Source organism: Sminthopsis crassicaudata, chromosome 3 (genome assembly GCF_048593235.1).
Source record: "Sminthopsis crassicaudata isolate SCR6 chromosome 3, ASM4859323v1, whole genome shotgun sequence".
Taxonomy (NCBI): Eukaryota; Metazoa; Chordata; class Mammalia; order Dasyuromorphia; family Dasyuridae; genus Sminthopsis; species Sminthopsis crassicaudata.
Window position 1 is genome coordinate 286,029,648 of NC_133619.1, and position 19,044 is coordinate 286,048,691.

The 19,044-nt window shown below is 35.7% G+C and overlaps 1 long non-coding RNA gene across 1 annotated transcript in view; it reads left to right on the top strand.

Annotated features, from left to right (window-relative positions):
• The window catches only part of LOC141561374 (uncharacterized), a 238,867-nt gene that overhangs the window by 219,097 nt on the left and 726 nt on the right, over window positions 1-19,044 (top strand). The window contains exons 3-4 of the long non-coding RNA XR_012488036.1: window positions 17,937-17,962; window positions 18,479-18,560. This is a non-coding gene — a long non-coding RNA (uncharacterized LOC141561374). The remainder of the gene's footprint in view (window positions 1-17,936; window positions 17,963-18,478; window positions 18,561-19,044) is intronic.

Sequence of the window (19,044 nt, forward strand, 5' to 3'; positions counted from 1 at the left end):
AGATTGGACAGGGGCAGGGTGTGATCTCAGCTAGTGGAAAATTTGCAGAGAGAACTTTACCAAAGGGCAAGCTACTTTGCTCTGGCAACAAGCAGTAGATCAGCAGAGAAGCTATAAACACAAAGGGGAAAGACCATGACCCTAAAACACTAGAATATCTCAGGACTTGGACATATCCACCAAGCACCTGGAGTGACTCAGCACCCTCTCAGAGAGAAACCCACTTACTAAGCAGTCACAGCGCAGCCATGGCTGTCCCACTGCTGCTTCACTGCTACCTCCTGTTGTCTGAAGAGCAAGCTAGATAATACCATACTGCCCCAAAAGCCGACTACAGTTGTCATTTTTTGTTTGTTTGTTTTCTTTGTTTCTTTTTTGTCAAAATGAATAAAAAGTTAAAGTGGGCTCTAACTGTAGATGGCTTTTATATTGATGAAGAATAGACTTCAAACTCTGAGGAGACTAAAACAGATTGTCTCTAGATGAAACCCCAAAGGGGGATATGATCCCATCCCCATCACACAAAACCCTCATAGAAGAAATTAAAAAGTCTCTTACAAGAGAGCTAGAAGAAAAATGGGAAAAGAAAAGGTAAGCTTGCCAAGAGGGTCTGGATAAATCATCCTACTCATTAAAAGATACAATGGATAAAGGAATTAATTCCCTAAAAAACAGAATTATTGAATTGGAAAAAAAAATAGCTCTCTAAAAATAAAAATTGGGGAAATGGAAAAAAAGTCCATAGAACAAAACAACTCATTTAAAAACTCAATTGTACAATTATAAAAAGAAAAAAAAAAGTAAATGAAGAAAACCATTCATCAAAATTTAGAATTGAACAAATGGAAATGAATGACTCAGGGCGACACCAAGAATCCATCAAGCAAAAAAAAAAAAAAAAGAAAAGAAAAGAAAAATTTGAAAAAATAATATTAAATAGCTACTTGGAAAACAACAGATCTGCAAAATAGATCTAAGACAGATAATCTGAGGATTATTAGGCTTCCTGAAGAGTATGAAGAAAAAATAAAACAAAACAAAACAAAATTAAGAAAAAACAATAAAGAGCCTAGATTATTTTTTGGGAAATCATCCAAGAGAACTGTCCAGATGTTAGAAACCGAGGGTAAAATAGACATTGAAAGAATTCACAGATCACCTACTGAAAGAGATCCCCAAATCAAAACTCCAAGAAATATTGTGGTAAAATTCTGGAACTATCAAACCAAGGAAACAACAGTAAAAGCAGCTTTAAAAACCATCAAATACAGAGAAGCCACAAGAAGCATTACTTAGGATCAGGTAGCTTCCACATTAAAGGATCTAAGGGCCTGGATTCTGAGATTCCAAAAGTTAAGGAACTTTTTATGCAACCAAAAATAACTTAGCCTGCCAAAATGAACATTATTTTCCACAGAAAAAGATGGACATTCAATGAAACTGGTGAATTCCTTCTATTTCTGAGGAAAAAACTGTGACTAGGAGGAGGTGGAGCCAAGATGGCAGAGAAGGCACATGCTCTTTAATCTTCTGTCTTGCCCTCAATACCAGTCTTTGAATTTAGCCTTAAAAATAGTGCTTGACTGGGGAAATGCATGAAGATGCAAGGTGCAACGACTTACCAGCTGAAGAGAACCTGGAAGATTGCCAGATCAAGTTTGTCCTGAGAGACAGAAAAAGACAAGAGGCAGGCAGGGAGATAGGAAAGTCTGGTATCCTGAGTGGACCAGGGACAGGGGTAGCCTCTGTGGCTAGAATGGCAGTGGAAACGACCCTGACATAGGCTTGTTGCTTTGCCTTGATTGTAAAGCAGCGGTCCACCACAGAGATTACAACCAGAGGTAAAGGTACTCTAAAAACACCAGAACTGTACCCCCCCATACAGAAACCAGAAGTGACTGAGCATAGACCAGCGCAACTGTGCAGCGGCACGCTGAAGCTTGGCCGGGGCAGCTATAAATCTACACAGCAGGGAAGTGCAGCCTGGGGAAGTCTCTAATCTACACAGTAGGGGCTCAGCCTGGGGCAACAGAACCTCAGCAGCAAGACTGTGCTTCTTGGGCAGAGACACTTCCTGTTTGAGCAGGGCTATTCAGCTAGTCATCTGCTAAAACCCACAGCCTTACAGCGGCTTTGAATTGGGTAGTGACACTTTCACTGCTCACACACTTGCCTCAAGGAAGTCATTAATCTGCACTGCAGGGTTCTTAGCAGGGCATTCGCCCCCCCACCCCATCTCCACTCCCCTAACTGTAAGGTACTGTAAGGGCCCTTTAAATGGGTGGCACCATAGCGCAACAGGAGATTGAGTGGCCCAGAAGTAATCTCTGTGGATATTAGGACTGCCCTGTAGGTGGGATCTTGGCCATATTGAGATAGCTTGGTAATGGGGGACGACTCTCTCGCTGGTTGGCTGTGTGTGTGACCTGACAGGCCCTTTAGAAGGCCACTGCAGACAGCAGTCGCTCTCTTGAACCTGGCTCCCTAACCTGGGGTAGCCAAGCCAAGCCAAGCTGATGGATAGCCGAGAGCTAAGGACTTTGGGAGAGAACACATGGGTCTTCACACCAGGTGTTCACTAGGGAACCAACAAGTCAGGGCATTATAGTAGGAGGTGTAATAAATGTTTGAGCGTGCTACCCGTTATTTAACTATAGATTCAAGAAATCATGGCCAGAGACCTTTGAAGGCCTCAGAGGAGGCAAGCCAGGAAGAGTTGACACTGCAAAAGTCAGTGGTCAAAGGTACTCTGTTGGGCCTAGGGCAGACTAGTAATTGTAACTGCCAGGAGGGCATGTTACAAGGTACTTGACATTCTTTTCAATGGTTTCATTTTTCTGGTTTTGCTTGACTACTTCTTGGTTTGCCTTGAGTCATTCATTTCTACTTGTTCGAGTCTAATTTTCAATGATGTATTTTCTATACTCACTTTTTTGTATCTTTTTGTACTTTTCCAATTGAGTTTTTAAGTGAGTTTTTTTTTTCTTCTATGGGATTTTTTTTTCCATTTCATCCCTTTTACTTTTTAGAGAGCTGTTTTCTTTTACCAACTCACTAATTTTATTTCTCAATGATTTGTTTTCTTTGTCCACTCTACCTTTAAAGGCCTGGGAGGACTACTCAGGACTCTCTTGCCAAGCTTCCCTTTCTTTTTCATAGCCTTTTTGATTTTCTCTATGAAAGTCTTGTGTATTGAGGAGCAGATCATATTCCCCTTAGGGGATTCCTCTAGAGACAGTCTGATTTTAATCTCCTCAGGGTTTGAAGTCTGCTCTCTATCCATACAGAAGCTGTCATTGATAAGAGACCTTTTAAATTTTTTGTTCCTTTTGTCAGAGCGTGACTCAAAGAAACAAATTGACAAGAAAAACAAATGGTCTGTTTCTGGGAGTGGGGGTTGGGTCTGGATGGTGTAACCGGGCTTCCTGTACAGACTGTGGGAGACAGTAGCGAGGCACTAGCATGACAGCTATTGGCTGTGCTGCATCTGTGCTCTGAGACTCTAAGAATGCACTGAGTCACTCTGGGTGGGGGTGGCCAGGTCCTGAAAGACACTAGTTTTCCGGGGGTGTTATTCTTTACCTCTGGTATTTATCCCTTCTCTGCTGCGGAGTATCCACTCTCGGGTAAAGGTCGTTTTACAGAAATGGAAGGGAAGAAGGCCCCCTCTGGTCTGAGCAGTGTTAGCTGCCGTCTTTGCTCTCTGGGCTTGCCCTTAGTCTGCACCCAGTCTGTTTGTCCCCTCCAACAAGCAAGCACAGAACTTTTCCGGCAAATTTCAAGGATGTCTTCTGTTGGGGACTATTTGTTATTTATTTATTTATTTATTTTTGGTCCTGTCAAGCATTAATTCTAAGGCTTTTCATGAAGTAAGTTCTGAGAGAACATGCAGAGCTCAAGCAGCTCTTTGCCTCCTCTCCGCCATCTTGGCCGGAAGTCAGATTGAATGCAAATAGCTTCAGTTCTTTTTTGGACAGAAACCCTGAAGTTTTCCCCTTCCAGATTCATTCATTCAGGTGTTTATTTAGAAAGTGGAAGGAGGGTGTAGGTGTAGGAGTGCAGATTCTTTGATTGAAATACTACTTAGGCTTACTCATTGGTGTGAAAAATCTCTCTTCTCTTCCCACACTGGCCAGAGGTAAAAGATCTGCCTCATTGGAAAGCATGGATTTTATCCTACAGTGCCAGTTGGTTTTTCAACCTGCCCCCAGTTTTTCCCACTTTAATGTGTTCTCTACTCAGGTGGAAAAGAGATCCTCCAGAAGGGTATCCCCTCAACTTGTTCCTTCAATTTAACAAATACTGATTCCCTATCCAACTCCAAGATTAATTCTCAATAATTTTTGAACATATTCCTATTCACCCCTTACACACAAATAAACACACACACACACACACACACACACACACACACACTCTCTCCCTCTCTCTCTCTCTCTCACTCACTCTCTTACTTTCTAGGATTCCTCCAGACTTTTTGGTCCCCCATTACTCCAAAGACCTTACTGTCTGTATCTTCTGGGATCCAGTCTCTTTGGGCTTTTTAAATTTTCATCAAAATTCCAACTTTCAACCAGAGTCAGTCCTCCTCCCTGGTTTTCTCCTCATTCATGGTATTCTCTCCTGATTTCTGTGTCTTCGAGTGTCCTTAGGTTCTTTCAAGTACAAGTTAGAAATCAACTTTTTTTTTTCCTACAAGAACTACTTGTAGAATCCTTATTATGAGCAATTTTCTTTCTTCATTTTGCCTCAAACTATGTTCTGTATGTAGATTGTACATACAGCATTGTTAGTATGTAGTCATCCCTAGTAGACTGGAAGTTCCTTGAGAGACAAAATTGCCTTAGATGACCACCCTTCTTCTCCTCAGCCCCTGGCACTGTGCCTTGGCCAGAGAAGATATTTGATCAGTATTAACTCACTGAACCACCTATTATTTTTATAGATTTTCAAATTCATTATGAATTTACTTACACATGTTGGGATTCCATTACACTTAACAGAATTGAAATGGTAATCCATGTACAAGGTTGAAGTCTAAGAGACGTCATTTGTGGAAGACATTTGGACTTTTATCTTGCCTGATTCAATGATGATGTTTTGATACTAGATTATGTTAGAAAATCCTACAAGTATTTTTTTCCCTTTTTCTCTTTTGGCTAATGCGTTACTTAGCTTAGATTTCAGATAGAATACATTTCTGACAAATAGGATCTGCTTCCTAATACATCTGCAGGGATTTTGGAACATTTTTCCTATTCTATATCCAAATTACAGGAATTTATCTTTTTGAAATCCACAGGTTCTTATTTGACATTATTAACTTTTATATTAAACCACATTTTTCCTATAGATTAATTTTTTTTCCACCAGTGATGTTATCAGATATTTTTCTTTAGAGCATATTTCTCAAAGAAAACCTCAGTTCCTCAGAATCAGTCTGAGGGGACTTAATGTTTCGGAACACTTGGATGACTTAAATCATGACATATGCCCACCAAAGAGAAAGTTCTACTTAATTTCATTGGAAAGGGAATCAGTGCTTTTAATCAATGGGAATTATAAAAATGTAAGCTTCTAAAAAGGTAAAACCAATCAAAACAAACACACCAAAAAAACCTTTTATCTGTGTGGTTAAGAAAGCATACATAGCAAAAAACTTACAACAAAGTTTTGAATCTGGACAACTCTGACAGGTATCATAATCAATCAGCTAATATGAGGTGTTGTTGCATCATAAAGCATCTGTTTTAAAAGTGGACAGAGCAACTAAATGGTGTCAGTCCTGACCATAGGACAGTGAAAAAAGCTGGTTTATTATTGATATAGAAAGACTTTTTTTTCCACAGACAGTCAAAATATACCGAATTTTACTTGAAGCCACGCTTCAGAAATATTGGGTAGGTGCTACTTTTCTACTTTACCATTCATTATCCTTCAGATATTACCATGCAGTATTCTAAAAGTGAAATCCCTTAAACCCACCCTCCTTTGTTTTGTTTTACTGTTTAAATATCTGCCCAGCAAAATAATTGTCTTCCTTAAATAGTTACTACTTCTTTTCCCCTCCTTCCAATAAGTAGCAATGCTTATCTGGTTTGATTTTTAATTCTTAAATTTTTTAAAATTCAATTCAATTTTAATTTGTAGTTATTTTAAAATTTCAATTTTAAAATTAAATTATTTTATTATATTTTATTCATTAATTTGACATTTGTTTTAATTTAATACTTGAATTTCCAAAACCAATCTGATTCTACTTGACCACCAAAAGGTCCTGGATCAAGCCCCATGTGGTCATTGTTTGGGTGTCCATTGACTCAGATTGAATGCAAATAGCTTCAGTTCTTTTTTGGCCAGAAACCTTGAAGTTTTCCCCTTCCAGATTCATTCATTCAGGTGTTTATTTAGAAAGTGGTTTTTCCCACTTTAATGTGTTCTCTACTCAGCTGGAAAAGAGATCCTCCAGAAGGGTATCCCCTCAACTTGTTCCTTCAATTTACTAAATACTGATTCCCTATCCAACTCCAAGATTAATTCTCAATAATCTTTGAACATATTCCTATTCCGCCCTTACACACACACACACACACACACACACACACAAACACACACAAGTACACACATTCTCTCTCTCTCTCTCTCTCTCTCTCTCTCTCTCTCTCTCTCTCTCTCTCTCTCTCTCACTTTCTCTCTCACTCTTACTTTCTAGGATTCCTCCAGGCTTTTTGGTCCCCCATTACTCCAAAGACCTTACTGTCTGTATCTTCTGGGATCCAGTCTCTTTGGGCTTTTTAAATTTTCATCAAAATTCCAACTTTCAACCAGAGTCAGTCCTCCTCCCTGGTTTTCTCCTCATTCATGGTATTCTCTCCTGATTTCTGTGTCTTCGAGTGTCCTTAGGTTCTTTCAAGTACAAGTTAGAAATCAACTTTTTTTTTCCTACAAGAACTACTTGTAGAATCCTTATTATGAGCAATTTTCTTTCTTCATTTTGCCTCAAACTATGTTCTGTATGTAGATTGTACATACAGCATTGTTAGTATGTAGTCATCCCTAGTAGACTGGAAGTTCCTTGAGAGACAAAATTGCCTTAGATGACCACCCTTCTTCTCCTCAGCCCCTAGCACTGTGCCTTGGCCAGAGAAGATATTTGATCAGTATTAACTCACTGAACCACCTATTATTTTTATAGATTTTCAAATTCATTATGAATTTACTTACACATGTTGGGATTCCATTACACTTAACAGAATTGAAATGGTAATCCATGTACAAGGTTGAAGTCTTAAGAGACGTCATTTGTGGAAGACATTTGGACTTTTATCTTGCCTGATTCAATGATGATGTTTTGATACTAGATTATGTTAGAAAATCCTACAAGTATTTTTTTCCCTTTTTCTCTTTTGGCTAATGCGTTACTTAGCTTAGATTTCAGATAGAATACATTTCTGACAAATAGGATCTGCTTCCTAATACATCTGCAGGGATTTTGGAACATTTTTCCTATTCTATATCCAAATTACAGGAATTTATCTTTTTGAAATCCTCAGGTTCTTATTTGACATTATTACCTTTTATATTAAACCACATTTTTCCTATAGATTAATTTTTTTCCACCAGTGATGTTATCAGATATTTTTCTTTAGAGCATATTTCTCAAAGAAAACCTCAGTTCCTCAGAATCAGTCTGAGGGGACTTAATGTTTAGGAACACTTGGATGACTTAAATCATGACATATGCCCACCAAAGAGAAAGTTCTACTTAATTTCATTGGAAAGGGAATCAGTGCTTTTAATCAATGGGAATTATAAAAATGTAAGCTTCTAAAAAGGTAAAACCAATCAAAACAAACACACCAAAAAACCTTTTATCTGTGTGGTTAAGAAAGCATACATAGCAAAAAACTTACAACAAAGTTTTGAATCTGGACAACTCTGACAGGTATCATAATCAATCAGCTAATATGAGGTGTTGTTGCATCATAAAGCATCTGTTTTAAAAGTGGACAGAGCAACTAAATGGTGTCAGTCCTGACCATAGGACAGTGAAAAAAGCTGGTTTACTATTGATATAGAAAGACTTTTTTTTTTTCCACAGACAGTCAAAATATACCGAATTTTACTTGAAGCCACGCTTCAGAAATATTGGGTAGGTGCTACTTTTCTACTTTACCATTCATTATCCTTCAGATATTACCATGCAGTATTCTAAAAGTGAAATCCCTTAAACCCACCCTCCTTTGTAAAATAATTGTCTTCCTTAAATAGTTACTACTTCTTTTCCCCTCCTTCCAATAAGTAGCAATGCCTATCTGGTTTAATTTTTAATTCTTAAATTTTTTAAAATTCAATTCAATTTAAATTTGTAGTTATTTTAAAATTTCAATTTTAAAATTAAATTATTTTATTTTATTTTATTCATTAATTTGACATTTGTTTTAATTTAATACTTGAATTTCCAAAACCAATCTGATTCTACTTGACCACCAAAAGGTCCTGGATCAAGCCCCATGTGGTCATTGTTTGGGTGTCCATTGACTCAGATTGAATGCAAATAGCTTCAGTTCTTTTTTGGCCAGAAACCTTGAAGTTTTCCCCTTCCAGATTCATTCATTCAGGTGTTAATTTAGAAAGTGGTTTTTCCCACTTTAATGTGTTCTCTACTCAGCTGGAAAAGAGATCCTCCAGAAGGGTATCCCCTCAACTTGTTCCTTCAATTTACTAAATACTGATTCCCTATCCAACTCCAAGATTAATTCTCAATAATATTTGAACATATTCCTATTCCCCCCTTACACACACACACACACACACACACACACACACAAACACACACACTCTCTCCCTCTCTCTCTCTCTCTCTCTCTCACTCACTCTCTTACTTTCTAGGATTCCTCCAAGCTTTTTGGTCCCCCATTACTCCAAAGACCTTACTGTCTGTATCTTCTGGGATCCAGTCTCTTTGGGCTTTTTAAATTTTCATCAAAATTCCAACTTTCAACCAGAGTCAGTCCTCCTCCCTGGTTTTCTCCTCATTCATGGTATTCTCTCCTGATTTCTGTGTCTTCGAGTGTCCTTAGGTTCTTTCAAGTACAAGTTAGAAATCAACTTTTTTTTTCCTACAAGAACTACTTGTAGAATCCTTATTATGAGCAATTTTCTTTCTTCATTTTGCCTCAAACTATGTTCTGTATGTAGATTGTACATACAGCATTGTTAGTATGTAGTCATCCCTAGTAGACTGGAAGTTCCTTGAGAGACAAAATTGCCTTAGATGACCACCCTTCTTCTCCTCAGCCCCTAGCACTGTGCCTTGGCCAGAGAAGATATTTGATCAGTATTAACTCACTGAACCACCTATTATTTTTATAGATTTTCAAATTCATTATGAATTTACTTACACATGTTGGGATTCCATTACACTTAACAGAATTGAAATGGTAATCCATGTACAAGGTTGAAGTCTAAGAGACGTCATTTGTGGAAGACATTTGGACTTTTATCTTGCCTGATTCAATGATGATGTTTTGATACTAGATTATGTTAGAAAATCCTACAAGTATTTTTTTCCCTTTTTCTCTTTTGGCTAATGCGTTACTTAGCTTAGATTTCAGATAGAATACATTTCTGACAAATAGGATCTGCTTCCTAATACATCTGCAGGGATTTTGGAACATTTTTCCTATTCTATATCCAAATTACAGGAATTTATCTTTTTGAAATCCTCAGGTTCTTATTTGACATTATTACCTTTTATATTAAACCACATTTTTCCTATAGATTAATTTTTTTCCACCAGTGATGTTATCAGATATTTTTCTTTAGAGCATATTTCTCAAAGAAAACCTCAGTTCCTCAGAATCAGTCTGAGGGGACTTAATGTTTAGGAACACTTGGATGACTTAAATCATGACATATGCCCACCAAAGAGAAAGTTCTACTTAATTTCATTGGAAAGGGAATCAGTGCTTTTAATCAATGGGAATTATAAAAATGTAAGCTTCTAAAAAGGTAAAACCAATCAAAACAAACACACCAAAAAACCTTTTATCTGTGTGGTTAAGAAAGCATACATAGCAAAAAACTTACAACAAAGTTTTGAATCTGGACAACTCTGACAGGTATCATAATCAATCAGCTAATATGAGGTGTTGTTGCATCATAAAGCATCTGTTTTAAAAGTGGACAGAGCAACTAAATGGTGTCAGTCCTGACCATAGGACAGTGAAAAAAGCTGGTTTACTATTGATATAGAAAGACTTTTTTTTTTCCACAGACAGTCAAAATATACCGAATTTTACTTGAAGCCACGCTTCAGAAATATTGGGTAGGTGCTACTTTTCTACTTTACCATTCATTATCCTTCAGATATTACCATGCAGTATTCTAAAAGTGAAATCCCTTAAACCCACCCTCCTTTGTAAAATAATTGTCTTCCTTAAATAGTTACTACTTCTTTTCCCCTCCTTCCAATAAGTAGCAATGCCTATCTGGTTTAATTTTTAATTCTTAAATTTTTTAAAATTCAATTCAATTTAAATTTGTAGTTATTTTAAAATTTCAATTTTAAAATTAAATTATTTTATTTTATTTTATTCATTAATTTGACATTTGTTTTAATTTAATACTTGAATTTCCAAAACCAATCTGATTCTACTTGACCACCAAAAGGTCCTGGATCAAGCCCCATGTGGTCATTGTTTGGGTGTCCATTGACTCAGATTGAATGCAAATAGCTTCAGTTCTTTTTTGGCCAGAAACCTTGAAGTTTTCCCCTTCCAGATTCATTCATTCAGGTGTTAATTTAGAAAGTGGTTTTTCCCACTTTAATGTGTTCTCTACTCAGCTGGAAAAGAGATCCTCCAGAAGGGTATCCCCTCAACTTGTTCCTTCAATTTACTAAATACTGATTCCCTATCCAACTCCAAGATTAATTCTCAATAATTTTTGAACATATTCCTATTCCCCCCTTACACACACACACACACACACACACACACACACACACACACACACAAACACACACACTCTCTCCCTCTCTCTCTCTCTCTCTCTCTCACTCACTCTCTTACTTTCTAGGATTCCTCCAAGCTTTTTGGTCCCCCATTACTCCAAAGACCTTACTGTCTGTATCTTCTGGGATCCAGTCTCTTTGGGCTTTTTAAATTTTCCTCAAAATTCCAACTTTCAACCAGAGTCAGTCCTCCTCCCTGGTTTTCTCCTCATTCATGGTATTCTCTCCTGATTTCTGTGTCTTCGAGTGTCCTTAGGTTCTTTCAAGTACAAGTTAGAAATCAACTTTTTTTTTCCTACAAGAACTACTTGTAGAATCCTTATTATGAGCAATTTTCTTTCTTCATTTTGCCTCAAACTATGTTCTGTATGTAGATTGTACATACAGCATTGTTAGTATGTAGTCATCCCTAGTAGACTGGAAGTTCCTTGAGAGACAAAATTGCCTTAGATGACCACCCTTCTTCTCCTCAGCCCCTAGCACTGTGCCTTGGCCAGAGAAGATATTTGATCAGTATTAACTCACTGAACCACCTATTATTTTTATAGATTTTCAAATTCATTATGAATTTACTTACACATGTTGGGATTCCATTACACTTAACAGAATTGAAATGGTAATCCATGTACAAGGTTGAAGTCTAAGAGACGTCATTTGTGGAAGACATTTGGACTTTTATCTTGCCTGATTCAATGATGATGTTTTGATACTAGATTATGTTAGAAAATCCTACAAGTATTTTTTTCCCTTTTTCTCTTTTGGCTAATGCGTTACTTAGCTTAGATTTCAGATAGAATACATTTCTGACAAATAGGATCTGCTTCCTAATACATCTGCAGGGATTTTGGAACATTTTTCCTATTCTATATCCAAATTACAGGAATTTATCTTTTTGAAATCCTCAGGTTCTTATTTGACATTATTACCTTTTATATTAAACCACATTTTTCCTATAGATTAATTTTTTTCCACCAGTGATGTTATCAGATATTTTTCTTTAGAGCATATTTCTCAAAGAAAACCTCAGTTCCTCAGAATCAGTCTGAGGGGACTTAATGTTTAGGAACACTTGGATGACTTAAATCATGACATATGCCCACCAAAGAGAAAGTTCTACTTAATTTCATTGGAAAGGGAATCAGTGCTTTTAATCAATGGGAATTATAAAAATGTAAGCTTCTAAAAAGGTAAAACCAATCAAAACAAACACACCAAAAAACCTTTTATCTGTGTGGTTAAGAAAGCATACATAGCAAAAAACTTACAACAAAGTTTTGAATCTGGACAACTCTGACAGGTATCATAATCAATCAGCTAATATGAGGTGTTGTTGCATCATAAAGCATCTGTTTTAAAAGTGGACAGAGCAACTAAATGGTGTCAGTCCTGACCATAGGACAGTGAAAAAAGCTGGTTTACTATTGATATAGAAAGACTTTTTTTTTTTCCACAGACAGTCAAAATATACCGAATTTTACTTGAAGCCACGCTTCAGAAATATTGGGTAGGTGCTACTTTTCTACTTTACCATTCATTATCCTTCAGATATTACCATGCAGTATTCTAAAAGTGAAATCCCTTAAACCCACCCTCCTTTGTAAAATAATTGTCTTCCTTAAATAGTTACTACTTCTTTTCCCCTCCTTCCAATAAGTAGCAATGCCTATCTGGTTTAATTTTTAATTCTTAAATTTTTTAAAATTCAATTCAATTTAAATTTGTAGTTATTTTAAAATTTCAATTTTAAAATTAAATTATTTTATTATATTTTATTCATTAATTTGACATTTGTTTTAATTTAATACTTGAATTTCCAAAACCAATCTGATTCTACTTGACCACCAAAAGGTCCTGGATCAAGCCCCATGTGGTCATTGTTTGGGTGTCCATTGACTCAGATTGAATGCAAATAGCTTCAGTTCTTTTTTGGCCAGAAACCTTGAAGTTTTCCCCTTCCAGATTCATTCATTCAGGTGTTAATTTAGAAAGTGGTTTTTCCCACTTTAATGTGTTCTCTACTCAGCTGGAAAAGAGATCCTCCAGAAGGGTATCCCCTCAACTTGTTCCTTCAATTTACTAAATACTGATTCCCTATCCAACTCCAAGATTAATTCTCAGTAATTTTTGAACATATTCCTATTCCCCCCTTACACACACACACACACACACACACACACACAAACACACACACTCTCTCCCTCTCTCTCTCTCTCTCTCTCTCACTCACTCTCTTACTTTCTAGGATTCCTCCAAGCTTTTTGGTCCCCCATTACTCCAAAGACCTTACTGTCTGTATCTTCTGGGATCCAGTCTCTTTGGGCTTTTTAAATTTTCATCAAAATTCCAACTTTCAACCAGAGTCAGTCCTCCTCCCTGGTTTTCTCCTCATTCATGGTATTCTCTCCTGATTTCTGTGTCTTCGAGTGTCCTTAGGTTCTTTCAAGTACAAGTTAGAAATCAACTTTTTTTTTCCTACAAGAACTACTTGTAGAATCCTTATTATGAGCAATTTTCTTTCTTCATTTTGCCTCAAACTATGTTCTGTATGTAGATTGTACATACAGCATTGTTAGTATGTAGTCATCCCTAGTAGACTGGAAGTTCCTTGAGAGACAAAATTGCCTTAGATGACCACCCTTCTTCTCCTCAGCCCCTAGCACTGTGCCTTGGCCAGAGAAGATATTTGATCAGTATTAACTCACTGAACTACCTATTATTTTTATAGATTTTCAAATTCATTATGAATTTACTTACACATGTTGGGATTCCATTACACTTAACAGAATTGAAATGGTAATCCATGTACAAGGTTGAAGTCTAAGAGACGTCATTTGTGGAAGACATTTGGACTTTTATCTTGCCTGATTCAATGATGATGTTTTGATACTAGATTATGTTAGAAAATCCTACAAGTATTTTTTTCCCTTTTTCTCTTTTGGCTAATGCGTTACTTAGCTTAGATTTCAGATAGAATACATTTCTGACAAATAGGATCTGCTTCCTAATACATCTGCAGGGATTTTGGAACATTTTTCCTATTCTATATCCAAATTACAGGAATTTATCTTTTTGAAATCCTCAGGTTCTTATTTGACATTATTACCTTTTATATTAAACCACATTTTTCCTATAGATTAATTTTTTTCCACCAGTGATGTTATCAGATATTTTTCTTTAGAGCATATTTCTCAAAGAAAACCTCAGTTCCTCAGAATCAGTCTGAGGGGACTTAATGTTTAGGAACACTTGGATGACTTAAATCATGACATATGCCCACCAAAGAGAAAGTTCTACTTAATTTCATTGGAAAGGGAATCAGTGCTTTTAATCAATGGGAATTATAAAAATGTAAGCTTCTAAAAAGGTAAAACCAATCAAAACAAACACACCAAAAAACCTTTTATCTGTGTGGTTAAGAAAGCATACATAGCAAAAAACTTACAACAAAGTTTTGAATCTGGACAACTCTGACAGGTATCATAATCAATCAGCTAATATGAGGTGTTGTTGCATCATAAAGCATCTGTTTTAAAAGTGGACAGAGCAACTAAATGGTGTCAGTCCTGACCATAGGACAGTGAAAAAAGCTGGTTTACTATTGATATAGAAAGACTTTTTTTTTTCCACAGTCAAAATATACTGAATTTTACTTGAAGCCACGCTTCAGAAATATTGGGTAGGTGCTACTTTTCTACTTTACCATTCATTATCCTTCAGATATTACCATGCAGTATTCTAAAAATGAAATCCCTTAAACCCACCCTCCTTTGTTTTGTTTTACTGTTTAAATATCTGCCCAGCAAAATAATTGTCTTCCTTAAATAGTTACTACTTCTTTTCCCCTCCTTCCAATAAGTAGCAATGCCTATCCTTTCTTAAAGACCAGGATTAATCCTGGTTTAATTTTTAATTCTTAAATTTTTAAAAATTCAATTCAATTTTAATTTGTAGTTATTTTAAAATTTTAATTTTAAAATTATTTTATTATATTTTATTCATTAATTTGACATTTGTTTTAATTTAATACTTGAATTTCCAAAACCAATCTGATTCTACTTGACCACCAAAAGGTCCTGGATCAAGCCCCATGTGGTCATTGTTTGGGTGTCCATTGACTCAGATTGAATGCAAATAGCTTCAGTTCTTTTTTGCCAGAAACCTTGAAGTTTTCCCCTTCCAGATTCATTCATTCAGGTGTTTATTTAGAAAGTAGAGGGAGGGAGTACGTGTAGGAGTGCAGATTCTTTGCCTGAAATACTACTTAGGCTTACTCATTGAATGGTGTGAAAAATCTCTCTTCTCTTCCCATACTGGCCAGACCTAAAAGATCTGCCTCTTTGGAAAGCATGGATTTTATTCTACAGTGCCTGTTGGTTTTTCAACCTGCCCCTGGATTTTCCCACTTTAATGTTTTCTGTATTTTTTTTCTTTTTTCCCCTTTTTTAATGGACTTAAGCTATCTCTGCATTGTGAGTATATGTGGTATGTTCACACACATTTGTCTATATGAAAACAGAAAGTTAACTTCTCAAATATAAAGGGCACCTAGAACACGAGAATAGATTGGATCATAGGATATAGTGATGAGAGAAAGGAAAGGGGCAATCCCGCTGGCCCTGCACAAAGATCCCAGGAGGCACAGTGTCCTCTGTAAATGAATTTACAGGCCCGAAAAACTAGATTGATAAATAAAAGGTTTATTGTAGAAATTTGGAAGTAAAGTTCAGTTAGAAAGATGCCAGGGCCAAAGGTGGCCGCTGGGCGGGCAGGAACCCTTACCTGGCCAGAAGGATAACCATGTGTTGAGTGGAAGGGCTCTTGCAAAGTGAGAGCTCCAGCTGGGCTCTTTCATACCTAAAAGGAGATTGTGGGCAGTGCCAAACTCTTGGTGACCTTTTCAGATAAGGATGAAACTGACTGGGGGGGCTGAGAAAACCCAAGCCAGCTCAGATCCCGTGGGGGCTGGGCCCAGATATTCATCCATGGGGGTTGAGAATTTTAAAGGGAACCTCAACCCTTATCAATAGGCAGAGAAAGTGACAAACTGCAGGAAAAAATGTATGAATTTGATTACTTTTCAAGGCCCTTTCAATAGGTAATGCAAGATCATTATAAAATGAGTCCTTTTCTTATCTAATTTCATAATAATAGTTCAGTCTGTCTCTGCCTTTATCTGTCTCTTCATATGTGAATATATAAAATGATTTCACAGATGTGTATTTATATGTGTGGATATATATAATATTTCTATTTTCATTTTCATCTATTTACATCTATTTTCATTTTAAGGAATGCATCATTTGAAAGTTACATCAAAAACATCTTATTTATTTGAATGTGGTGAGTTTTTTGAAATGACATTAACATTTACAGATTACATAGTTATTGGAACACTACTGAAACATAACTTTCAGGCAATCCAAGTATTCTATTTTCTTTCCTGTTGGGAGTTGTCATCTATTGGGTAGGGGACAAGGATGGGGGGAATTTCTACTATGGAAAAGTCAAACATTAATTTCACATTAGGAAAATGACTGATGGTTCATTTTTTTCTCTAAATACTAATTTAAGTCACTTTCAAACGTTTGACTATTTCAGACAATGGTGAAATCCATTTGAAAAAAAAAAGATTCCGGAAAAGTTTTTGTTGGTGAGTTTCTATTGGAATCTCTTAGATTAGAATTAACTTTGTGTTGAGGTCCAATATTCATATTAAATGGGATCATTTAAAACAGCTTATGCTGATACTTATTCAAAATGGTCAAATAAAACAGTGATTGCATAACACAAAGAAAAACATGCTCTTGAAGAAGAGTGGTGAGCAGTGAGGTTCCATCTCTACCAAGGCCCTGGGGATGTTGATCAGTGTACCATTAAATCCATTTCACTCCTTTGGTCTCTCCATTCATCAAGCTAGCTCAGGAAAACTGTGTGAAAAGCACAGGAGAAAGCAGGAGGTGTAACAAAGGAGAGGGGGTGGGGCAATCATTTTTTCAAGCATGTCTGAGGAATTTCCTATCCTCTCACAGCCAGGAAGGTCTCAATTGGAAATGACTTCTGAGAAAAGGTGCCAGGTTCTGATGAAGCAGCCATCCTAGAAAGGGAAAGGACTTGGCTGAGTCAGAAAAGGGCCAAAATGAGTGACCTTGAAACAACCCATCCAGAAGAAAAAGAATGAATGAATAATATCATATGATCTTTTCTCAAAATAATTGTATTGTGTTCTGCTAGGCGCTTTTCAGTGTAGAGAAAAGATAAATATGAGAAATGTTTTTTTTAAGAAATAATGTTGTGTATTTGTCATTGAAATAAGCAGAGAGATGCCATCTCTACACAGCATGCTGACAGACATAAAAATCATCATGGGATATCTCATTACAAAGGGCTTTGAATAAAATTTCAACCTAGTGAGAAATATCTCAGCTTAAACAATTATGAAGGGATCCACATTCAATGGAAATATATGTATCTAATTATATTTTGGCTCTATCTTTGTTTAAGAAATTAAATGTTTAAAAATAAACCTTGACAGGGATTCTCTATTGTCAGAGCATGGAGTACAATAACCTGTTCAGAATTATCTTCACCATCATGATCTCTTCCAAATTTTTGTTACTCTAGACATTCACAGTATATATATATATATATATATATATATATATATATATATATATATATATATATATTTTTTTTTTTTTTTTTTTTTTTTTTTTTTTTTTTTCTTGGAGACATAAAGTGCCTCACACTAAAGAGGATTCCTCTTCCAGGGCCGTCTAAAATGTAAATGATGGTTTTCTTTTTAAAGATCCTTTAGGCAAATTGAGTCTAGTCTACCTTTTTAAAATGAGGAATTAACATTTCATGTATTTTTTTATTTTTTTCTCTTTTCAAATGAATACTCCCTGGAACATAAAACAAGGAGAGAAAAAGACAAGTTTTATAATGGTGAGGTTAATTCATACTTTATATTTTCTAATTTCATTATACAGAGATTATTTATTCAGTAACATATATTTAAAAAAAACATTAATTTCATTAAAAAAGAATAAAAAAATACAACATAATAACACAGAACTATAGGGAACCTTACAATGTGTCTAGCTAAATGCCGGGGGGAGGAGTCAATATACATAACAAGTTACCAGTTCAAGAAAGTTGTAATATATTAATATAAGAAATTATATTCATGAAAGGTTGCTGTATATTTTTTTACTTTATTTTTTTCTTCCTTTCCTCCCTTCTCTCATGACATCAAGGTGTATTTAGAAAATGATGTATTTATAAATATAAAGGGAGATACATATATATATACATATATATATGCATAAACATATATATATATATATATATATATATATATAAAGAACCATATGACAAAAGTATTGCCTTCAAAAGTGGTCTGACATTCTTTTTGATTATCCACTTTATTGCTTCTTTGTTTTGACATTGGGATTTTTATAGTTATAGAGGAATGGGAACATTGTTTTGAAACACCTGACCCACCTGGACAAGCCAAAAGCGACAAAAGTTACTACGATGAAAAGTGAGCTTCCCTTCTTTCCCAAAACTGTAAAGAAATCAGATATATAATGAGAACATAAAAAAGTTTCTCAATATATCCATTTAAAACAGAAAAATATACTTTGTAAAGAATCTACATGTCTTCAAATGCATCACTCCAAGTGATTTCTGCTTAAAATATAGAGATGTTTGCTACAAAAATAGCATTGCCATACATTACCAGCATAATTTTAAAAAATCATGTAGCCACTGATTTATTGTGACTTTTATCAAATGTTATAAACTAAATTTTGAGGATTTGGGAGTTGAATAGAATTAAGGCCCTTCAAACTCCAAAATCCAGTGCTCTATCCAATGTGTAAATTAGCTGCTGACACATTATTTATTTAAATTTTTTTCTACATTCTATATTTTTATATAAAATGATTAGAAACCAAATGATACTTTCAGTCATGCCAGGGAACAGAATTATTAAAGGAAAAAATTTCGGACTGGTGATTCTACTT